The 25,256-nt window shown below is 40.7% G+C and overlaps 1 protein-coding gene across 5 annotated transcripts in view; it reads left to right on the top strand.

The window, feature by feature from the left end:
- The window catches only part of GPD2 (glycerol-3-phosphate dehydrogenase 2), a 181,685-nt gene that overhangs the window by 4,288 nt on the left and 152,141 nt on the right, over positions 1-25,256 (top strand). The window contains exon 2 of one of the 5 annotated variants that reach the window (XM_064287127.1): positions 14,099-14,176. The exons of the other annotated variants lie outside the window; for them this stretch is intronic. The gene's annotated coding sequence lies outside the window, so the exon portion shown is untranslated. The remainder of the gene's footprint in view (positions 1-14,098; positions 14,177-25,256) is intronic. 5 annotated transcript variants of the gene reach the window in all.

Here is a 25,256-nt window from a genome sequence, read left to right as displayed (position 1 = left end):
GGGACCTACCAGAACTGGCTAATTTCAGAGTCTTGGTGGCGCAGTGGTTAAGAGCTATGGTGGGTTAATGGCTGCTAACCAAAAGGTCAGCAGCTCGAATTCACCAGTTGCTCCTTAGAAACCTTATAGAGCAGTTCTACTCTGTACTGTAGAGTCGCTATGAGTCGGAATCCACTTGAAGGCAACAGGTTTTTAATTCCAGGATTGTTATTTTGGAGATAGGGAAGGATTGAATGGAACTAAGTATGGATCATCAAAGCAGGTTTTAGTTGCTCATCAAAATACAGAGGTAATTACATCATGAATCATTACCTTTGAGATAAGAAGAAAACCTGGAAGTTTTGTCATAGGGTAAGAAAAACTAATAGAGGTCACGTTTTACATTTTCTTGTTTTAGAATTGTTGATGTGATGGGTGAAAGAAATCGAGGAGGGAGAGATGACGGGATTCAACTCCAAACGAGAAAGATAAGGGCCAAGGTGGCCGCAAGCCAGGAAATCTCTAACAACTTTCGAGCAGCCCTCTTCCTGTATTACAAGACCAGAGATTGATCCTAGAAACATTTTTTAAAAAAAGGAAGCAAGAGGAGCTGATGATTTTGAATACCCGAGGATGTTTAGATAGTAGTTGTGGTCAGAGTTCCTCCAGAATTCTAGTTTCGTGGCCTGACATGAATGAGACCAAGGTTTTTACTGCTTGTTTTTCAGGATTTTCATCTTTTTTTTAGGGTTTTCATCTTTTGTTGGGGTTTCTTACCGGTTCGTTGGGTAGAATATTTTTTTCTGTAGCGTACCTGTGCTCTTGATCCTCATTTTTCAGTTGAAAATTTTGTGTTGGTTCTTTTAAAACCAGATTTCTGATTTACACAGCGATCAAAACTTGGTTTCACATTTTAATTAGGCCAATATTTGACTCTATTAATTTGTTAAAATTAGTGGGGAAAAAATTAGTAATAGAATATTTTTCTTTCCCAACTAAAAATTTATTATGAAATATGTATTAGCAAAACTTAAAACATTATTTAGGGGACATTTTTTAATTATTTAGGTAAAACGAAATGATTACCAATGCACTTTAACAGTGAGATACTGTTAGAGTGTAGTTTCTTCTTGAACCTTGCTTAATCTTGGTTTTCTGAAACTCCATATTCTTCAAATAGTGATATGTCTGTGGAATCTTAATTTGACTCTTTACATATATTTTTCTATACAAGGTTTTAATGTGGGGGGGGAACTCCACAAACCTTAAAAGACAGGCTGTTTTCTGAAAATGAGAATTCTGAAAGCTACTACTGTCGAACGACATGGTCTAAGTGTGGCTTGGTGACAGTGGGGTGACATGTGCTTAGAAAACTTTATTGTTTAACTTAAATCCCCCCAAAACCCGTACCTGTTGCTTTCGAGTGGATTCCAACTCATTAAATCCCCCAGTGACCACTAAAACCAAGTGGAAACTTTAGATGGCTATGCACATATGACAAACAAGTTTCTGTTCAAGGTGAACTTTTTAGGAAAGTTTTGGTCAATATTTTATGCCATTATTATTTCAATAAAATGCAGTACTCCTTGAAATCTATGTCAAAAGTGAGGAAAATAGTATAACTCAGAGCCCTAGGTTCTTAAAAGCGGTTTTCCTTTTATTTAAAGGGAATAAACAAAGGATGTTTTGTTTCATTGTAATAATGCCAACCCTGCTTTGATCTCATGTCACATTCTTCTCCACCCTTCTGTGCGGTCACTCTGCTGTATTGGGTCAAGTTCTAATCTCTGGCTTGGAATTCCTGGACCTCCCCAGTCTTGCCCCAATATTAAGGTTCTCACTTTATCTTCCCTGTGATCCAGCCAAACTGGACTACTTGGAATTCCCTAAATCTGTCTTAAAGTCCCTGGGTGGTGCAAACGGTTAATGTGGTCAGCTGCTAACCTAACTGAAAGTTAGAGTCCGCCCAGAGTGCCTTGGAAGAAAGTCCTGGTGACCTGTGTCTGAAAAATTGGCCATTGAAAACCGTGTGGAGCAGAGTTCTGCTTTGGCACACATGGGGTCGCCATGAGTCCGAGTCTGCTCCGCGGCAGCTGGTGGAGGATCTCGTTCCTATCGCTGCACCTGTGCTAACGTTCTCCCTTCTGCGTCGCCTTTTTGAAAGTCTCCCTGACGGTTGGCTACCAGTTTCGTGATGCTTTCCCGACGACTTCAGTCAGAATTGTTTTGTACGTTTCCTAAACTCTTTAGTTACTTTTTTTAATGCCACTTGTAAGCCTCTTATTTATTCTCGTGTATAGTAGTTATAGAAAACAGGCATCATTTTCTCTCCTACGGCAGGTGATTCAGAGCAGGGGCGGGATCTTACACAATTTTATGGGCCTCACATGCCTACCCCAGGTACTTTGCACATGGGCCACATCTAGTGAATAGTTGTTGTATGAGTGATTGCCTCATAATTCATTCACCCCTTAATTACTCAAGAAATATGTGATAAGAATGGGCCGGGCGTGAGCAGACAGCAGATAGCGCACAGGCAGATGCATCGCTGTAATTAGGCAAACTGGATATTTTAAGCTTGATTTTTTTCAGTCCTCCCTTTCCTCCCTACCCATTTGTCAGAATTGATGTCCAAAGGATATTTAGGAGAAAGAAAATGACTGCAGGTAAACCGAGGTTATAAAAGCAGCCTCTGAAGAAAAGCAGTGTAGGAATCTACAAATGAACCATCAGTCCGTATTCATGAGGGCGCACCTTTGTTAGGGCTCCTTTCTCTTCACTCTTTCTCCCTTCTACCCTAACTGCCCACCCAAACCAATCTCTTGAAAAGCCTAGAAAACTAATTCTTATAAGACGATTGAGAAAATTAACTTGTCACCCTTATCAAAGGGCTCTGGATTCTAAGGGGATAAAACCTCAAGGACTGTTTATGTGGTCTAAGGAGGAGGAGACTTTGGGGAACAGTCTTTTCTTCCCGGCATCCCTGAAGTCCCATGAGAGCCACCTAGGTGCCGCTTTGGTCAGCCTTTGCCTCTTTCAGGTCCCTCTATAAAATGAAGTGGCTGAACTGCGTGAATTTAAAGCCCATAAAAAGCTACAAGTGTTTCATTAATCTTCCTACTGAAGGGGAGGCTGATCTTGGCCAATGGGTTATGCTCACCTCAAGACCTTGGCCTTACCTTTCTGCTGTTTTCTGAGTTTGGAATTTTCTCTCTTGTCATCCACTCCAGATGTGGTATTCACATCTGGAGGATGCTGTGCTGCGTTGTCTTATGTGGTCCTTCAGGCTTATGCGCATAGGATCCATCAAAACAAGTAGATTTTTTACTTTTTTTCCTGTTATGCTTGCTCCTATTAACCCTTTTCCCCATCCCAGCTCACCATCAAATGACTTGAATATTTACCTAAAAAATACAGATTCACAAAATTTTAAAATAGAAAGAGATTTTGAGTTCTAACTCAACCTTCTCTTTTTTATAACCTTCTCTTTTTATTATTAATAACAAATTGTAATGATCATTATCCTTTATTGCAGTTACCATTTTCTAGGCACTGTGCTGAGCAGTCTGTGCATTATTTCGTACCTCCACAGTGAGCCCTGTTACACCGATGACGAAACAGAGGCCCAGGAAGTTAAGTGACCCATTCAAAGCCACATAGTTATTTTCTGCTATGACAGAAGCTTCTTTGGGAACTTTGCAAAGAAATAATAGAATCAAAAGAGAATTCTACCCTTCTGTAATATATTTCCTGCTTTTTGTAACTTTGGATTTCACTGCCCAACTCATTGAACTTTTTCTCCTAACTCTTAATACTTCTTAATGTTTTACTCTGTGGTTCAGCAGTTTCCAACCAATGTTGCTGAAATCGTCCCAACAGGTGAATGCATTGCATGGTGTGCCTGCTTAAAGCAGTATTCCTTTTGACTTGACTTCTAGGAACCCATGACATTGTTAAAATCGTCCTAGCAACTTGGTATCAATCTGCTTTTTTCTGCATTTTTATAAGAAGTATAAGAAGTACTGGTGGGGCAGTGGCAAAACTAAGGATGGATGGAACCTACCAACCACTCTGCTGGAGAAAAAATGGCAAGGTTTCCAAGGCTCTAATCCTTGGAAACCCGATGGGGCAGTGCTGTGTCCTGCAGGGTCACTGCGAGTTGGAATCAACTTGATGGCAATGGTTTTGTTTCTTACAGTTGGGCTGCTGAGTGCTATTGGGAAAATATACACAATCATGCAGATTAAAGATACTTGACAATTTATATTCTCCAGCCTTAGACATGTGGCAGTTGCTAACTATTTCTAGAAACCACCTCTTTCCATTTCTTTTCATAGTTTTTCAAAATCTTCAGCCTTTTCCTTTTTACCCCACCTGTGCATGTCTTTATCAAGAGGTAATTGTAGTGATTAGGGCATGCCGCTATGAGTCAGAATCCACTCGAGGGCAATGGATTTGGTTTGGTTTTTGGTTTAAACTGATAAAAAAAAACCTGATAAGTAGATAAAAGCTCAAGCAGAACTGAAATTTACTTCTTGCTCATGCCATCATGCTGTCGTCCTGGGTGGTAGATGGCTTCCTTCACTTGATTCAGGTACCCTGAATCCTTCCATCTTGTGCCTCTGCCATCCCATGGAGCGTAGTGGCTAAGTGGTTAAGGCCGAAAGGTCAGCGGTTTGAATCCAAAGTCTGCTGCTTGAATACCCTATGGGGCAGTTCTGCTTTGTCCTATAGGGTCACTATGAGTCAGAATTGACTCGATGGCCACGGGTTTGATTTTGGCTTTTGCCGACCCTTGGAGCTTTGTTGTCAGCTGCATCTGGCTAGTGGAAGGCTAAAGAGAAGATACATATCTGTTTATTAAAAGCTTAGTCTTGAAAGAAATGTATCCTTTCCAATAAAATACCATTGAGGGAGTCAGTTGCATAATCACAGTTATCTGTATGGGAGATTGGCAAATGTAATCTAGCCGGGAGACCAGGAAAAATAGGAAATGGATTTTTGGTCAAGAGTTAGCAGTCTCTTTTACAGTATCTTTGCATCCTATTATACTGAGAAAACAGGTATCGTGGTCTCTTTATATTTTGCTCTCTTCTTCACATCTTCTCTGTTTTTAAATCTGTAAACTCAATTACCTCTCAATTTAGAGATCCCATTACCGCCGAGTTGATTCTGACTCATAGGGACACTAATAGGACAGAGTAGAACTGCCCTATAGGATTTCCAAAAAGTGGCTGGTGGATTCGAACAGTTGACCTTTTGGTTAGTGACCAAGCTCTTAACCACTGCGCCACCAGGGCTCCCAACCCAGAGACAGAGTTACCCATAGTTGATTCTTTCTCCAATACTCTGGATCTCACATCCCTTCATATACTTCGTTGGTGGTGTTGGTTGCTGTCCAGTTGATTCCAACTTGTGGCAACCCCATGTGTGCAGAGTAGAACTGCTCCATAGGGTTTTCAAGGCTGTTGACCTTTCTGAAGCGGATTGCCAGGCCTGTCTTCCAAGGCACCTCTGGGTGGGTTCAGACTGCCAACCTTGCGGCTAGTAGCTGAGAGCTTAACCATTTGTGCCACCCCGGGATACCTTACTTTATCACATTTCTTCATGTTCATCTTCATTTCTGAATATTTACAAGAATGCTCAAGATTCTCCCATCAGAAAACAAACACCAAAAAACCAAAACTATTCCTTCTCCCTACACTCTTTTCTAGCTAATGCCCCCTTTTTCCTTTTCTTCATGCCGTGTGCCTGAATGTATATTTTATACTTAGCTTTCCTACCTCTTCCACTTGCCATTTACTCCACAGCTGTTAGAACTCTGGCTTCTAGCTCAGATGAATCTGTCCTTGTTATGATTATGGTGTTCTCTTGACTACAAGTCAATGGGAACTTTTTAATTGGAATTTTTGTGATTCTGCTCATTCCTTCCTTTGTGAAATTGAGTTTTCACTGGGACATCTTTTCTTCCTTTGGACTTCTCCTTAGTTGTCTCTTTGCAAGTTCTTCCCCTTAATATTGGTATTCCCAAGGTTTTTCCTTAGCTCACCGTCTTCTCATGGTAGAAGCTCTTTGCACAAATTTATCCATATCCCTGGTTTCAGTGATCCCAAACCAACACACCCAACCAGACCTGTTGACTGAGCTTAGATTGTTTACTGGACATTTCCACTTGGAAGTCCCACAGACTGGATAGGACTCATTGTCTTCCCTCCCCCCACGGGTGCCTCAGGTTTATTAAAGAGCACCACCATGTTCTTTTCTTTCATCACCTACATATTCCATCTATTCGTTAAATTCGTTGGTTATGTAATATGTGCCAGGTATTTTTCTACACATTAAGGTTATTGTGGTGAACAAAGCAGATACAGTCTCTGCTCTTGTAGAATTTACATTCTAGTGGGGAGAAAAGTAATAATGATGAAGAGAAATACGAGGTTATGAGAGCTATATGGCTATTTTGGATCTGGAATGTTTGGGGAGGCCTCTCTGAGGAACTGACATTTGAGCTAAGCATGAATGACCAGAAGAAGCCAGCCACGCAGTGATGAGAAGCAGGGTGTTCCAGGCAGAGGGGACAGCTGGCTCCAGAGTCCTAATTTTATTCCTGATGAATTTGATAGACAGAAGACGGTAAATAGACCTGGAACTTGGTGGGTGAGAATAAGAGATGTCTGTATTAGTGAGTGTCTGAAAGTGAGAGGCTACTGTAGCAAATTACCACAAACAACAGAAATTTATTCTCACAGTTCTGGTGGGCAGAAGTCTGAAATCATCTTCCCTGAGCTGGAATCAGGAGTCACAAAACAGAACAGAACAGAACAGAACAAAACAAAACACTAACCTGTTGCCATAGAGTCGATTCCAACTGTGCAACGGCTAATGAGCTGGGTTGGAGGTTTGAGACCACCCCGATGCACCTCAAAAAGAAAAAGTCTGGTGATTTACTTTGGAAAAATCAGCCGTTAAAAACCGTATGAGGACAGTTCTACTCTGACTCACATATGGTCACCATGAGTCAGAATAGACTTGACGGCGACCGATGGTGATGGTGGGCTGGAATCAAGGTGTTGGCAAGGCTACACTCTCTCTGGAAGCTCCAGAGGAGAACCTGTTCCTAGCCTCTTCCAACTCCTGGTGGCTGCTGGCATTCCTTGACTTGTGGCCGCATCAGGCCAGTCTCTGCCTCTGTGGTCACATTGCCTTCTCCTTTTCTGTGTGTTTATAATCTTCTTCTGACTCCCTCTTATCAAAATGCATGCGATTGTATTTAGGGCCCTCCCAGATAATCCAGGATGATCTCGCCATCTCTAGATCCTTGACTTAATCATATCTGCAAAATCGTTTTTTGCCATATGAGGTAACATTCAGAGGTTTGAGAGATTGTTATTCTTTTTATGTGCAAAATCCTTTTTTGTCATATAAGGTAACATTCACAGTTTTGAGAGATTGTTGTTCTTTATGTGCTATTGAGTCGATTCCGACTCATAACAGTCTTATAGGACAGAGTGGAGCTGCTCCATAGGGTTCCGAGGCTGTAATCTTTATGGGAGCAGATGGCCAGTTGTTTTTGCCCGTGGAAGAGCCTTTCCCTTAGCAGCTGGGTGCTTCCTGTTGCTTTGCCAGGGTTCCTTGTTTGAAGAATTAGCATGTGGCTATCCCTTGGTGGTGGTTGGGGGACGGGCATTATTCATCCTTCCAGATGTCTAAGAGAAGCTTTAAAAAGTAGGCAAGGGCTAGATCCTGTAGGGTTTTATAAGCAGAAAAAGTGGTTTAGTTTTCATTCTAGGGTGCCAGAAGCCATGGAGAATTTTGTGCACATGAGTGAAATGATGTGATTTTGCTTTAAAAGTGTTTCTTGACCCTTTTTTTCCCCTATCATCCCTCCAAGAAGAAAAATGAGAATTATTTTAAAATTTAAATCAATTTTTAATTTCTCCCTAATGAGAGGAATTGAATACTAAGTAATAAGATAGATTTTGTTGGGTAGAGTTAAGCTTTGAAGAATCACATACCATTGTAATGTGTAAGATTCTGCCCACCCTCCCCCCAGCCATATCACTCTGGCTGCTAAAAGTAGTGTGGATTATGGGAGGAGGGGAAATTGGAAGCAGGACTCCAGTTAAAAGTCTGTTTTATTTGCCCATTTGAGAAATTATGGTTGTATGGACAAGCATTGCTAAAGATAGAAAGAAGGGAAGATACATTTTGTTTTGTGCTGTTTTAAATTTGAAGTGCTTATTAGATATTTGGAGATGTTAGGCAATTGGATACATGGAATTTGGAGATTCTGAAGTTTTGCTTGAATATAGAGTTAGGAGTTGTTTACTTGTAGGTTTTATTTGCTACTGGATGGGGCTACTTAGAATGTAATAGATAGTGAAGGGGACCATTGGTGTGTTGTATAGTTTTGAAGAGAAGGAGGAGTTGCCAGTGGGCTGGGAAGAAAATCAGGTGAGTGTATATCCTTGAAGTTAAACATTCAAAATGTTTTAAGAAGGAGGTGGTTCTACAGCTTCAAATGTTGCTAAGAAGTGGAGCAAGATAATTAGTGACTATCACGTTTAGGGAAATGAGGTCATTTGTGATTTTGGCAATTTAAAATATAGTTTCAGTGGAGAGGCTGGGACAAAAGCTTATTGGATGAGTTGTGGAAGTAGAGACAGTGCTTACAGCTAACTCCTCATGAAGTTTTACTGTGAAGGGAAGCTGAGAAATGGGGTGGTGTTTAGAAGAGTGATGGGTAATTGCAGGAGTAAAATTCCTGAAGAGCCACAAAGGGAGGAGATCAAGGGCACAAATGGAGGGGTTTGTCATTGCAGGAACAGGGACACTTCTTTCTTAGTAAATGAGTGGATAGCAGAGTGAATGAGTATAGAGGCTGATAGGCCATGGTTCAAGTGGTAGGAAGGTAAAGGAATTCTTATCTGATTACATCTCTTTTCCCAGTGCAGTATGATGATGTGGGGGTGGCTAATGGGCGAAACAGTTTTGGAAAGAGGGATTTGAAACGGCCATGTTGAAACATCCTGGTAAAATGTACACACACACTCCAGGATGTTTCAAAATGGCCATTTTTGGCGTAGTGAAGTGCTACGGCTGCTAACCAAAGGGTCAGCAGTTCGAATCCACCAGGCGCTCCTTGGAAACTCTGTGGGGCAGTTCTACTCTGTCCTACAGGGTCGCTATGAGTCAGAATCGACTCAACTGCACTGGGGTTTTTTTTTTTTTTTTTTGGTTTTGGTGAAATGTAATAGGATTGGTGGGCAGTGCAGGTTGCCCACTAGAAATTTGTGGCCATGAATTTAAAGTGAGGCCATTCTGCATGGTTACGTGTTTTTCTCCAGGCATTTTGTTCAGCTGCATGTTTGGAGGTATGATGGAGCAGATGGAAAGTTAGGCATAACCAGTTTGGGGGTTTGCCAGGCAAGTAAGAAACAGGAAGAGAGGATCAAGGGAGTCAAAGGTGCTTGCAAGGGAGAGATTACAATGATGGAACTTTACCCTAAGCTGGGCAGGAAGGGAAGTGAGGTGTAACTGATAGTGGAGATGTTGGAATGCGAATACCAGAGTAAATGATCTGAGCTGGGAAAAGAGACGGTAGTGAAGTTTAAGTCTCAGAGCCCGTGTAAATATTCATGTTGCCAGAATCAGGTGTTAGGACAGTAAGAGTGGACGACTGAGGTGAGGTCAAAGAAACAATCACTGGAGGCAAAGTGGTTGAGAAATTGGAACTTCCAGGTAGATGTAGAAGACAGCAAGGATGAGGACATATGAATTTGAAATGTGAGGCAGCCAGGTGCTCAAGTCACGAGTGGATGAGGGGAAGATACCAGTAGATGGGTAGATGAGAGTAAGATGAGATAATAGGTGATAAGGTCTAACGGCATGAACTTCAAAACAGGTTTGAAGGTTTTTGAAAGAGAATAGAGGAGAAATTGGGAGGTGCAATGGAGAGAACACAGTTAATGTACCTCGAGGCTCCTTGATTTCTGGAATATGAGCAGGGGTGTTATTAAAAAATGATTTAACGACCAATATGGAATGGGGACCCACAGATGCAGGCCTTTTCCCCAGAGCAGGGTCCGGGGAGCCTTTTGTGAAGCCGGGCATTAACCCTTTAATAGCTTGATCATGGGAAGGTACCAGGAAAGGGGTTGGTTATCACAGATTCAGAGATGGTGTGATAATTTAACAACTGGTGTAGCCTTACCTATTTATACTGGCCGAAATTAGCCTGAAATATGAGAATGAAAGCAGCCTTCCATTGAGGTGATGCCAGGACAATCATTAGGGTCAGCCTTTAAAACTCAGGTTAAATCGTGCTTTCTGTATGTTTTCAGGGTTCATCCTGGTGAAAAGAACATTCAGAAAAGAGAACATAATGGATTTTGTTGATGATAGATTTTGAGTTCCAGAGGGTTAGAGTGGGAAGGAGGGAAGGGTGGGAAGGTGAAGGGGGGCAGATTGGGCTTCTGTGATGACTGAGGTAAACAGGATTGTGAAACATGCTGGGATTACTTCTGTGTTGCCTTGGGGGAAGCTGGGTGGGGGTCATGTGGCACCCCTGGTGGCCAAGGGGAGCAAAAGCTTCCTCAGAGTATCTAATCACTGGGCATCTCCTGATGGCATGGCGGCCAAATGGAGTTTATAAGTCTCCTTGGGAACTGCTCTAAGGTGGCCAGTAGCAAGAGGTGCTCTGAGGGCTTCTTCTCAGTCAAGAGGGTGGTGTATCCCCTGGGGGAGAGGCCTTCTCTTTGACAGAAGCTAAGAACTACTGCTTTTGGGTTCAGTCATCTTTGTGATGCTCCCTGAAAAATGTATTTGGACTTTGTGCTCTCCCCTACATCGTCACTGTCGTTGCCTTACTATGGACCCTCAGGGTTCCTTGTCCGTGTTTACATCCAGTCTCCTGACTTCCCTGCTCCTAGCCTCATGCCCTTTCAGCTGATCTCCTAGCTTTGCTTTGGGGAGTGGGGAAAGGGGGGAATGATCTTTTAAATTCAAATGTGATGCTATCTGATTCTGCTGGAAGGCTGTGAGGATTAGTATAACATGTATAAAGTGACTAGCACAGTCCATAGTCAACAAATATTTGTGTACTTTCCCCTTGCTTAGGAGCCTTCATTGACAATCCGTTGCCTACAGGACGATCCACGTTCCTTTGTATGGCATGTACCTTGCTCAGCTTCATTACTTTATTACTGAAGACTATTGCATACCACCTCTAGCCATACTAAACTTCTTTGTTTTTGGAAATGTGATGTTCCTTTGTACCAGTCATGTCTTTGCTCCTGTTCCCTGGAGAACGTTCAACATTTGAGTTAAATATTGCCTTCTCTAAGAAGTGTGTCCTGATGATGTTCCCTTCTCCCTCCACAGGGACAATTACTCCTTTAGCCCCTTGTCCAAGACTTATTTGTATCACTTTTATTTGTTCTAGAATATTCTCCTCTAACCTGTGAATTCCCAAAAGCAGGAACCATGTATTATTCATCTTTGTTTACCCATGGTATAATACTGTAGGTGCCCAGTAAATATTGAATGAATGAAAATTCAGTATTCATTTATGTATTGGCTTTCTTTTGTGAAATTCAAATTATATTTTATATATCCTTTTTTTGCCTCTTAACAGTGGAGAAGTCTTTTTGGATGAAGAAGAAGATGAATGCAGAAAACATGGGTGGTCATGTAGTTAATTAGGATGGGAATTGGACTTAATCTTGTGTTCTTTCCCTTCTGTTGGGTGACTCCTGTCACTTAAGTTATCCATTGATTTTGCTCACCATTGTCATTGTTTTATGCTGAGTTTTAATTACCAGCCTTTTAGTGACACAGCCAAAGAAATAAAAATATGAACATCACACTAATGTGGTGTCTTAGTCATCTACTGCTGCTGTAACAGAAATACCCTAAGTGGATGGCTTTAACAAAGAGAAGTTTATTTCTTCACAGTAAAGTGGGCTAAAAGTCCAAATTCAGGGCATCAGCTGTAGGAGAAGGCTTTGTCTCTGTGTCTCCTTCTCATCAGTCTTCCCCCAGATTAGGAGCTTCTCCATGCAGGAATCCCAGGTCCAAAGGACGTGCTGTGCTCCTGGGACTGCTTTCTTGGTGGTATGAGGTCCCCAACTCTCTGCTTGCTTCCCTTTCTTTTTATCTCTTGTAAGATAAAAGGTGGTGCAGGCCACACCCCAGGGAAACTCCCTTTACATTGGATCAGGGGTGTGACCTTAGTAAGGGTGTTGCATCCTACCCTAATCTTCTTTAACATAAAATTGAAATCACAAAGTGGAAGACAACCACACAATACTGAGAATCATGGCCTAACCAAGTTGGCACATATTTTGGGGGTACACAGTTCAATCCATGACATGTGGTTTTCAGGCAGTGTAATGATCGACTATGCATTTTACAGTTTTTTTTCTTCTTTTTTTACAATTGCAGGATTGTCATGTGGACTCTTCTGGAACCTTGATTGAAAAGTCCAGTTCCCTTCAGGGTTCTTTAAACTCTGATTTCTTTGATTCTCATGAATTAATTGTATATAACAAAAGAATTAGGGTAATGTAAATCAGATACCAGCAATAAGGATCTAGTGAGAAAAGAGTTGGGAAGGGTAAATGTGAAATGAGGTGGCAGGAGTGAGTCACGGCTGAGTACAGATAGACTGGGGATGGTGTCAAAGGGAGGGCAAAGGTGAATTGAGGGGTGGTGGAGGAAGCTATGAGGAATGGAATGGATGGTGTGGGCAGGGGTAAATGTTGTCTGGGGGACACAGTAGACTGTTGCCCAGTGGTTGGCATACAGTGAATGAGTGGCCAAGTGTCTTAGTCATCTAGTGCTGCCATAACCAAAATACCACAAGGGGATGGCTTTAAAAAAGAAATTTATTTCCTCACAGTAAAGTAGGCTAAAAGTCCAAATTCAAGGTGTCAGCTCCAGGGGAAGGCTTTCTCTCTCTGCTGGCTCTGGAGGAAGGTCCTTGTCCTCAATCTTCCCCTGGTCCAGGAGCTTCTCAGGCTCAGGGACCCCGTGTCCAAAGAACGTGCTCTGCTCCCGGTGCTGCTTTCTTGGTGGTATGAGATTCCCAACTCTCTGCTTGCATCCCTTTCATCTCTTGAGAGATAAAAGGTGGTGCCCAGGGAAACACCCTTCCCCTTGGATCAGGGAGGTGTTACAATCCCACTCTAATCCTCTCAACATAAAACTACAATCACAAAATGGAGGACAACCACACATGGCCTAACCAAGTGATACACACATTTTTGGGGGACATAATTCAATCCATGACACCAAAAAAGACCATTGTCGCCATTTTCTTGCTGTAAAGTTAGCCAAAGTCATGGAGATTTATTTACATCTTGAAATCAGGACATCATTTTACAAAAGAAATATTCTTGAGAAATATCTTGGTTTCTTCAAAAAAATATTGACTGATAGAGTTGATTCTTTTGATAGCACTTTGGTTTCACGTTAGTATTTTTTCTCATGTTGAAGGTGGGATGCCTGTAGTTTGTGACTGGGCCAGAAAGCAATTCCTCATCTTCTCTGAACTAAAAATAAATACCAAGAATTATTATTCTGAATCCCCACCCTAAATAGTGGACAAAAATCACTCACGTGGATCAGAATTGTCCTAGGATTTGGGTTAACTCAGGTCACAAACCTTGATTAGGCTTCTTACAGGGAATGTCATAAATGCGTCCACTAAGTGAACTGCTAAGAGATAGATGTACAAACATTGGACTGCATGTGATTAGAGCCTGAGCTAAGGTGAAAGAGAGCCTGCTGCCTCCCTCTGACTTCTGTCACAGGTAACCTGTGGCTTGGATCAGATCCACCTTGGGCGTTGGACCTACTAGGGACTATTTTTGACAGAACACTCCACAAATGAGAATATTTGTTCTGTTTGAAAGAATGTTTATTTTGGGAAGAGATGCTAGAGAAATGCCAGAAGAGGCCTACTGGCTGCTTTATCAAAGATTACCCCAACCTGTGAGTTTTAAGTTCACTTGGTTGCTCAGTGCTGGTTACTTCAGAGCATGGTTGTGGGCCTCTGTAGACTGGCTGACTTTGTTTGCCCCTCTAACCACAATTTTTTTTTTTTTAATCACCCTAGTTCTGCATTGAAAATGTGGGACGAAAAGAACTGCATGTGAAAAACTCACAGCCTGTAGTAGGCTCTCAGTAATGAATGGTATGTAGTAGCAATGAGACTTGCTGATAAGTGTATTTTAATACTTTATTTACAATTCTCAATATAAATTGTGATGTCAGTGAAACTTTATAGATGAGAAAACTAAAGCTCATGATCACCCAGTTTAGTAAGTGACTGAGGTGGAACTCTGTCAAGATCTGTCATGACCACGATATCAGCTTCCTCTTGCAGTGAATGTTCTCCTGAGGGATCAGTGGTGTCTTATGAATATGTCAAAGACAGCACCTAATGACTAGAAGGATCCAGGCTGTGTCTAGAGTGTAGCTGGTATTCCATGCAGGATGAAGGGAACCAGTTTGAAGATCCCTAGGGGGAATTGAACTTTTTTTTTTTTTTTTTTTTAATATTTATTGTGCTTTAAGTGAAAATTAAAAAAAAAAAAAATTTTTTTTCTAAGTGGAAGTTTACAAATCAAGTCAGTCTCTCATGCAAAAGTTTATATGCACCTTGCTATATACTCCTAATTGCTCTCCCCCTAATGAGATACCACAGACCTTCCCTCCATTCTCTATTTTCGTGTCCATTCGGCCAGCTTCTGACCCCCTCTGTTCTCTCGTCTCCCCTCCAGACAGGAGATGCCGACATAGTCTCATGTGTCTACTTGATCCAAGAAGCTCATTCTTCACCAGTATCATTTTCTATCCCATAGTCCAGTTCAATCCCTGTCTGAAGAGTTGGCTTTGGGAACGGTTCCTGCCTTGGGGTAACAGAAGGTCTGGGGACCATGACCTCCGGAGACCTTCTAGTCTCAGACCATTAAGTCTGGTCTTTTTATGAGAATTTGGGGTCTGCATCCCATTGTTCTCCTACTCCCTCAGGGGTTCTCTGTTGTTGTTCCCTGTCAGGGTAGTCGTCAGTTGTAGCTGAGCACCATCTAGTTCTTCTAGTGTCAGGCTGATGTAGTCTCTGGTTTATGTGGTCCTTTCTGTCTCTTGGGCTCATAATTACCTTGTGTCTTTGGTGTTCTTCATTCTTCTTTGCTCCAGGTGGGTTGAGACCCACTGAATCATCTTAGATGGCCACTCGCTAGTGTTTAAGACCCCATACATCACTTGCCAAAGTGGGATGCAGGATGTTTTCTTAATAGATTTTATTATGCCAGTTGACTTAGATGTCCCCTGAAACTATGGTCCTTAAACCCCCTCCCCTGCTACACTGGCCTTTAAAGCATTCAGTTTATTCAGGAAGCTTCTTTGCTTTTAGTTTAGTCCAGTTGTGCTGACCTCTCCTGTATTGTGTGTTGTTTTTCCCTTCACCTAAAATAATTCTTATCTACTATCTAATTCGTGAAAACCCCTCTCCCTCCCTTCCTCCTTCCCTTCTCTCATAACCGTCAAAGAATATTTTCTTCTCTGTTTAAACTGTTTCTCCAATTATTATAGTAGTGGTCTTATACAACATTTGTCCTTTTGTAACTGACTAATTTCACTCAGCATAATGCCTCCCAGATTCCTCTGTGTTATGAAATGTTTCATGGATTCATCATTGTTCTTTATTGACGCATAGTATTCCATTGGGTGAACATACCATAATTTATCCATTCATCCGTTGATAGGCACCTTGGTTGCTTCCACCTTTTTGCTATTGTAAACAATGCTGCATTAAACATGGGTGTGCATATATCTGTTCGTGTAAAGGGTCTTATTTCTCTAGGATATATTCCAAGGAGTGGGATTGCTGGATCCTATGGTAATTGTATTTCTAGTTCTTTAAGGAAGCGCCAAATCGATTTCCAAAGTGGTTGTACCATTTGACATTCCCACCAGTAGTGTATAAGTGTTCCAGTCTCTCCACAATCTCACCAACATTTATTATTTTGTGTTTTTTGGATTAATGCCAGCCTTGTTGGAGTTTTGTAGTTTTGATTTGCATTTCTTTAATGGCTAATGAATGTGAGCATTTCCTCACGTATCTGTTAGCTACCTGAATGTCTTCTTTAGTGAAGTGCCTGTTCATATCCTTTGCCTATTTTTTAATTGAGATATTTATCTTTTTATAGTTGAGTTTTTGCAGCATCCTGTAGATTTTAGAGATCAGATGCTGATTGGAAATCTTCTTACTCTTCTGGTGAAGTCTTTGGATAAGCATAGGTGATTGATTTTTAGGAACTCCCGGATATCTAGTTTCTCTTCTGCATTGTTAGTAATGTTTTGTATACTGTTTATGCCATGTATTAGGACTCCTAGCTTTGTCCCTATTTTTTTTCCATAATCTTTATCGTTTTAGAGTTTATATTTAGGTCTTTGATCCATTTTGAGTTAGTTTTTGTGCATGGTGTGAGGTATAGGTCTTGTTTAATTTTTTTGCAGATGATTATCCAGTTATGCCCATAAAAAATACCATGTGTTAAACGGACTGTCTTTTCCCCATTTAACTGACTTTGGGCCTTGGTCAAATATCAGCTGCTCATATGTGCATGGATTTATGTCTGGATTCTCAATTCCGTTCCATTGGTCTATGTATCTGTTTTTGTACCTGTACAAGGATGTTTTGACTACTGTGGCAGTATAATAGGTTCTAAAATCAGGTAGAGTGAGGCCTCCCATTTTGTTCTTCTTTTTCAATAATGCTTTACTTATCTGGGCCTCTTTCCCTTCCATATGAAGTTGGTGATTTGTTTCCCCATCTCATTAAAAAATGTCATTGGAATTTGAATCAGAATTGCATTGTATCTATATATGGCTTTTGGTAGAATAGAAATTTTTACAATGTTAAGTCTTTCTATCTTTGAGCAAGGCGTGTTTTCCCACTTACGGAGGTCTCTTTTGGCTTCTTGCAGTAGTGTCTTGTAGTTTTCTTTGGATAGGTCTTTTACATCTCTGGTTAGATTTGTTCCTAAGTATTTTATCTTCTTGGAGGCTCTGCATCAGTTGATAAAATCATGTGATTCTTTTGTTTTATTTATATGATGGATTATATTAATTGGTTTTCTAATGTTGAACCAACCCTGCATACCTGGTATGAATCCCACTTGGTTATGGTGAATTATTTTTTTGATATGTTCTTGAATTCTGTTGGCTAGGATTTTGTTGAAGACTTTTGCATCTAAGTTCATGAGGGATATAGGTCTGTCATTTTCTTTTTTTGTGGAGTTTTTACCTGGTTTTGGTACTAGGAATATGCTGGCTTCATAGATTGAGCTTGGAAGTATTCTGTCCTTTTCTATGCTCTAAAATTCCTTTAGTAGTAGTGGTGTTAACTCTTTTCTGAAAGTTTGGTAAAACTCAGCAGTGAAGGCATCCAGGCCAGGGTTTTTTTTTGATGGGAGTTTTTTGATTACCTTTTCAATCTCTTCTTTTGTTATGGGTCTGTTTAGTTGTTCTGCCTCTGTGTTAGTTTAGGGTAGGTAGTGTGTTTTGAGGAATTCATCCATTTCTTCTAGGTTTTCAAATTTGTTGGAGTACAAGTTTTCGTAGTAATCTGATACGATTTTTTAAATTTCAGTTGGGTCTGTTGTAATATTGCCCATCTCATTTCTTATTCAGGTTATTTGCTTCCTCTTCTATTTTTCTTTTGTCAGTTTAGCCAGTGGTTTATGATTTTATTTATTTTTTCAAAGAACCAGCTTTTGGTCTTACTAACTTTTTCAATTGTTTTTCTATTTTTTATTTCATTTAATTCTGTTCTGATTTTTATTATATGCTGCCTTCTGGTGCCTGAGGGTTTCTTTTTTTGCTCTCTTTCTATTTGTTCAAGTTGTAGGGATAATTCTTTGATTTTGGCCCTTTCTTCTTTTTGAATGTGTGCATTTACTGATATAAACTGACCTCTGAGCACTGCTTTCACTGTGCCCCAAAGGTTCTGATAGGAAGTGTTTTCATTCTCATTGGATTCTATAAATTTCTTTATTCCATCCTTAATGTCTTCTATAACCCAGTCATTTTTGAGCAAGATATTGTTCAGTTTCTAAGTGTTTGATTTCTTCTCGCTGCTTTTTCTGTAATTGATTTATGGCCTTATGGTCAGAGACAGAAGAGGACATGGAACCAGGGATATCATTGCTGATGTCAGATGGATCCTGGCTGAAAGCAGAGAATGCCAGAAGGATGTTTACCTGTGTTTTATTGATTATGCAAAGGCATCTGACTGTGTGGATCATAACAAACTATGGTTAACACTGCAAAGAATGGGAATTCCAGAGCACTTAATTGTGCTCATGAGGAACCTTTACATAGATCAAGAGGCAGTGGTTTGGACAGAACAAGGGGATACTGATTGGTTTAAAGTCAGGAAAGGTGTGCGTTAGGGTTGTATTCTTTCACCATACCTATTTAATCTGTATGCTGAACAAATAATACGAGAAGCTGGACTGTATGAAGAAGAATGGGGCATCAGGATTGGAGGAAGATTCATTAACAACCTGTGTTATGCAGATGACACAACCTTGCTTGCTGAAAGTGAAGAGGACTTGAAGCACTTACTAATGAAGATCAAAGACCACAGCCTTCAGTATGGATTACACCTCAACATAAAGAAAACAAGAATCCTCACAACTGAACCAATGAGCAACATCGTGATAAACAGAGAAGAGTTTGAAGTTGTCAAGGATTTCATTTTACTTGGATCCACAATGAACAGCCATGAAAACAGCTGTCAAGAAATGAAAAGACACATTGCATTGGGGAAATCTGCTGCAAAGGACCTCTTCAAATTGTTGAAGAGCAAAGATGTCACCCTGAAGACTAAGGTGCGCCTGACCCAAGCCATGGCATTTTCAGTCGCATCATGTGCATGTGAAAGCTGGACAATGAATACGGAAGACCGAAGAAGAGTTGACTCCTTTGAATTGTGGTGTTGGCGAAGAATATTGGATATACCATGGACTGCCAAAAGAACGAACAAATCCGTCTTGGAAGAAGTGTGGCCAGAATGCTCCCTAGAGGCAAGGATGGCGAGACTACGTCTTACATACTTTGGACATGTTGTTCAGAAGGGATCAGTCCCTGGAGAAGGACATCATGCTTGGCAGAGTACAGGGTCAGCGGAAAAGAGGAAGACCCTCAACGAGGTGGATTGACACAGTGGCTGCAACAATCAGCTCAAGCATAAGAATGATTGTAAGGATGGTGCAGGACCAGGCAGTGTTTCATTCTGTCGTGCATAGGGTCGCTATGAGTTGGAACCAACTCGACGGCACCTAACAACAACAACAACATGGTCAGAGAACATGCTTTGTAAAATTTCAATGTTTTGGATTCTGCTAAGGCTTGGTTTACAACCTAATATGTGGTCTATTTTAGAGAATGTTCCATATACACTAGAAAAGAAAGTATACTTGGCTGCTGTTGGTTGGAGTGTTCTGTATATGTCTATGAGGTCAAGTTGGTTGATTGTGGCATTTTGATCTTCTGTTTTTTTATTGAGCTTCTTTCTGGATGTCCTGTCCTTCACCGAAAGTGGTGTGTTGAAGTCTCCTAGTATTATTGTGGAGCTGTCTGTCTCACTTTTCAATGCTGTTAAAGTTTGTTTTATGTATCTTGCAGCCCTATCATTGGGTGCTTAAATATTTAATATGGTTATATCCTCCTGGTATATTGTCCTTTTAATCATTATATAGTGTCCTTTCTTGTCCTTTGTGGTGGATTTAACTTTAAAATCTATATTGTTGGAAATTAAAACTGTCATTCCTGCTCTTTTTAGATTGTTGTTTGCTTGGTATATTTTTTTCCATTCTTTGAGTTTTAGTTTGTTTGTATCTCTTTAAGTCTAAGGCATGTCCCTTATAGGCAGCATAGAATGATCGTGTTTTTTTAATCCATTCTGCCACTCTCTGTCTCTTTATTGGTGCATTTAGTGAATTTACAGTCAGCGTAATTTTAGATAGGTATGAAATTTTTTTTTTTTTATGAGCCTAGTTCTATCATTTTGATGTCTTTTTTTGTGTGTTGTTGACAGTTTCTTTTCCCACTGAATTTTTTGTGTTGAGTAGTTTATATGTTGTCTTTTCCTCTTAATCATTGTTGTTTATTTTGTTTCTGCTGAGTCTCTACTTTTTTCTTGGATTTTATTTTGATGAGTAGGATAGTTTGTCTCCTTTCTGGTTACCTTAAAATATTTACCCATGTTTTTCTAAGTTCGAACCTAACTTTTATTTCTTTATATCTCCTTGTCTTCCTGTCTACATGAAAGATCTATGACCACTTTTCTTAGTCCCTCTTTACTGTTTTAATGTTGTCTTCTTTTGCATAATAACATCGCTGTTTCTCTGTTTTGAGAGTTTTTTTTAATCTTGTTTTAGTTTTGTGATTTCCCTGTCTGGGTTGACATCTGATTGCTCTGTCCAGTGTTCTTGTCTTGAGTTGATAACTGTTATTATTGATCTTCTAACCAAAGAACTCCCTTTAGTATTTCTTGTAGTTTTAGTTTGGTTTTTATGAATTCCCTAAACTTCTGTTTATCTGGAAATATCCTAATTTCACCTCCATATTTGAGAGACAGTTTTGCTGGATATATGATTCTTGGCTGGCAATTTTTTTCTTCAATGCTTTGTATAAGTCATCGCATTGCCTTCTTGCCTGCATGGTTTCTGCCGACTAGTCTGAGTTTATTCTTATTGACTCTCCTTTGTAGGTGACTTTTCGTTTATCCCTAGCTGCTCTTAAAATTCTCTATCTTTGGTTTTGGCGAGTTTAAGTATAATATTTCTTGGTGACTTTCTTTTAAAATCTACCTTATGTGGCGTTCGTTGAGCATCTTGGATAGATATCTTCTCATCTTCCACGATATCAGGGAAGTTTTCTGCCAACAAATCTTCAACAATTCTCTCTGTATTTCCCTGTTGTGGTATTCCAATCACTTGTACGTTATTTGTCTTGATAGAGTCCCACATGATTCTTAAGGTTTCTTCACTTTTTAAAATTCTTTTATCTGATTTTTCTTCACATGTATTGGTGCCAAGTGCCTTATCTTCAAGCTCACCAATTCTGCCTTCCACTTGCTCAATTCTGCTTCTCTGACTTTGTATTGAGTTTTCTAATTTTGTAATTTTATTGTTAATCTTCTGAATTTCTGATTGTTGTCTCTTTATGGATTCTTGCAGCTTATTAAATTTTTCATTATGTTCTTGAATAATCTTTTTAATTTCTTCAACTACTTTATCTGTGTGTTCCTTGGCTTGCTCTGCATATTGCCTGTTCTCCTTCCTAATCTCATTCCTGATGTCTTGAAGTGCTCTGTATATCAATATTTTGAATTCTGCATCTGGTAATTCCAGGAAATCACCTTCATCCAGAAGATTCCTTGATTCTTTGTTTCGATTGCTTGTTTAGGCAATCATCGCCTATTTCTTTATGTGAGTTGATATTGACTGTTGTCTCCAAGCCATCTATAAGTTATTATATTAGTTTATTTTATGTTTTCTTATTGTATCTTTTTTTTTTTTTTATTGTATCCTAGCTTCTTGCTTTGTTTTGTTTTGATATGCCCGAATGGGTTGCTTGAGTGAGCTAGCTCAGTTATTTTCACCTTTGAAGCTCTGAGCTCCTGTCACCGGATGGCTAGAGCTGTTACCAGGTATATCAGTCTAGGATTCCATTCACTTTTCTTGTATGAATTCCACTCAGGTGTCCAGGTAGCTGATCATCAAGTGTGTGGTACAGCCTCTGTCCTACAGTCTTAGAGGGGTAGGGGTGATTGGTGTAGGTACCGGTATCTGGTTGCAGCAGGGGGCCACCCTCTGAACAAGGCAGGGGTCTGAGAACCATCCCTTGAATGTCTGTGAGGAATGTGTGTCCCTGTTCCCTAATGTGTACAGGTGGGTGGGTTCTGCAGATGGATGATGGGCACCCAGAGCTTTTGGTTGTAAGGACTGGGAGGTACCAGTTATCCTTGGACCCCTGTCACGGGTGTCTGGGTGACCTGAGTCGAGCCACACGTCCTTATGCCCTTGATGTGGGTAGGTAAGGACCCTCTTTAATAGGCAAAGTGGTGCCAAATATCACATACCCACCTCTTCACTGCACAGCTGAAATGGCTGCAGTCTGCCAACAAGGGCCTATTCTCCTGAAATAGGCCCACACTGGTCCATGCTGGAGGGAAAGTTATTCAAAGTCCATGGACCATTTATGCCTGGACAGGAGCCACTTCTGCCTTGAGCTCCTCCTGTTAGTGGAGCTGGCAAATTGTCTTTTTCCCTTATTGTGAATTTATTCTTACTACAATGCTGGGAGGATGGCTCCGGGTGCTCAACAGGGCCTCTCTCAGGCCCAGGGAAATCAACAGCCAACTGAAGCCAGCTTGGGGGCTGGGGATGTGCTAGAGTACATGCAAGCACTTATCTTTTGCCAAGAGTGTGGTTCTCTGGTTCCGGAGCTGTGAGTAGGATGTGCAGCTGGCTGCTTCTCCATGAGGAAATCTGCGGCCTAAGACTAGTACTAGCCCGCCACAGTGGCTCCCGGGAATGGTGCCTGAGGGATTCCGGTGTTTCAGGTCCAGTAACTCCTCTCTGCTTCTGAACCTTCTCTCCCTCCATCTGCCACTCAGTCCATTTTCTAACTTTGCTTTTGTTTTTGAGGGCTCCTATGTTGACATATATGCAACTGTTTCACTTGTTTTTTTTTGGTTTTTGTTGTAAGAGGAATCGCAGGAAGTGTCTGGGTATTCTGCCATCTTGGCCCTGCCCCTCTTGAATTGAACTTTTTAACCAAGGTTCCAGAATTCTCTGCATGCCAGTCCTGCAATTGTAAGTGGGCCCTGGAAAATGCACAGTCATTACACTACCTGGAAACCTTGCAAGCACCAAGTCGTCATGAAGTGAGGTGAGAGACGGAATGTTAGCACTCAACTCTCAGGTCGTGTGTCCTTTTTCTGAGCATCTGTGGGCTTCCTTTAGGGCCTGGCACAGTGGAGGGACCCCTGAGTGTGTTGTTGATTGAAGAGATTCTATGTTTATGGAGTCGAACTCTGAGGCACACCCAATTCCAATAGGTTTGATCAGCTCTAACATCTCTAGTTTGATTTGCTTTTGGATTTCTGGCATTGTATGAAAAGTTAAATCCCTGAGATGCTGTAATGGGAAAGAACTAAAAATTTAGGACTAGTTTGGATGCTGTTTAGCTCCAGGTTAAATAAGCATTGTGTCAGATGCGTAAGGCAAACCCATTCTAGTTAAGATGGAGACTGCTCTTCAGAATATGCTAGATAAATTAGAAAATGTGTCATTTTCTAATTCTTGCTCCGAGGTTTCTAATGAACTATAAAAACAAGGTATCTTTCTTTCTGTATATGGGCCTTCTCCTCTTGTTCAATAAAGATGAGAAAAGTTGTATAACAAGAAAATAGCTAAAGTAATGGTCAGATGATGTGGGAGTTAGTCAAATGCCAGCTATCTGTCTGAATGGTGCTCTTTAGAGCTCTTTTTTTTTTCCCACTTCACACACACACACACACACACACACACACACACAGTTTTTTTCCTTATTACAAGAATAATTCATGTTCATTTTAGACATTTAGAAAATGATGCACACAAGGAAGAAAATAAAAATGACTTACAAACCTACCACTCAAAGATGAGATTTTTAACATTTTGAAATACATTCTTTAAGTCTTCACTTTTGTGTACATATATGCACACAGTCTAAAATACATAGATACTCTTTGATTGTGTTCTCCTTGTAATTAAATTCCTACATGCTCGTTGCTCTGTCTCCATCCAACATTCATTAACTCAGGAAGGATGAATTCTTAAGCAGTGAAGAGAGTTTTAGAGTGTCTGACTTATTAAAGGCCAGTTCCACCTATTTCTAGACCTTTTTTTACTTTATTATAATTAGCATAAAAAGGGTGCTTTTTCATGTCAGAGCGAGGCAAAGGGATGTTAATGGCAGTCATTTTGGCATGGTGAGTGACTTAACCACCATTGTCCACTTTGGTTGGTAAAGATGGGTGGAGGTCCAGGAGAGCTTTTAAAAGGCCAAGGTTATAGGCTCCATTAGTGCAAAGTTCTCAACTGCCTCAGAATACAGTCTGAGGAACAAACATTGTTGCTGGCAGCTGCCAAACTAATGACTAAGGAGAGTAGGCACAAGTGCAGTAGGTGATGTCGGGCCTGATACCAGAACCTGGAGTTTTGACAGGAGTCCTATTAGAAATACCATTTTGTGAGTCACAAGCCTCCTGACTGCCACATGATAAGAACAGAGGCTCAAACTGGGGGCTAAATTTTTTGGATTCGCTTTGGATTTCATTTAACATTATCTCAAAGTCTTTGGTTGAAGAGAGCCTGTTGAGTATAAATTGCTAATGTGCTCTGCTGATTTCTATCAGCTATGTGATTTGACTGACAACAGTGTGAGCCTAGCCCACTAGGGTCTAGTGAATTGCATCCTCTCAGCCAGAGTGTTTCTAGAGCTGGAATTGAAATGCATGGCCCTTTAGCCTCCAGTGTGGTGCCAACACTCAGCCAATTGACTCTTGCTCTTCAGTCTCTGGCAGGGGGAAAATCATCAGATAAAATGGGGAGAGGTTAGGCATCCTCAAGATTCAAAGCCATAAATATAAATAACTATAATTAATCATCTACAGTCTCGCTTGTCTTTTAAATCTGTCTTCGGCTCAGTCAGTAAGTTTCACACAGCTCTTCAAGTTCGAGCCTGTGCATGGTGGGGAGTATTCCGGGTGCCTCTGCTTGTTGAGATGTGGCCCAGGGCTCTCTGCTAAGTGTGGATCCAAAATCAGTTCAGGATATAATGAGCTGTAGGGGGAAAAAGGCCACCTGCAAACAACCTCAGCCCTAAGGCGAAATAAAAATATGAAAAAGCCTCGTGCTGTAGACATTTGAGAGCGCTCTCTCAGTTGATACTCGTCTGTTCATTGTTCCCTGCTTGTTAGACTGAATGGGATGGAATAGTCTTTCAAGTATGTGGGTTCAGTAGATATTTATATATTCAAGATTATCTGTAAAGTGTTTGTTTTCTAGTCATAGAATCTTATTTTTGATTATGGTTATATCTTTGACTATTTTCTCATGTGTTTTGTTCTTTTAGCTCTTTCTCCATTATGCCCCTTATTCATACTTTAAAACCACTGCTAAGAGAAAAAAAAAGCCAACCAAATGCAT

This window comes from Loxodonta africana, chromosome 6 (genome assembly GCF_030014295.1).
Source record: "Loxodonta africana isolate mLoxAfr1 chromosome 6, mLoxAfr1.hap2, whole genome shotgun sequence".
Classification (NCBI taxonomy): domain Eukaryota; kingdom Metazoa; phylum Chordata; class Mammalia; order Proboscidea; family Elephantidae; genus Loxodonta; species Loxodonta africana.
The sequence above is the reverse complement of the archived record's forward strand: the minus strand, read 5'-3'. Positions and strand labels throughout refer to the sequence as shown.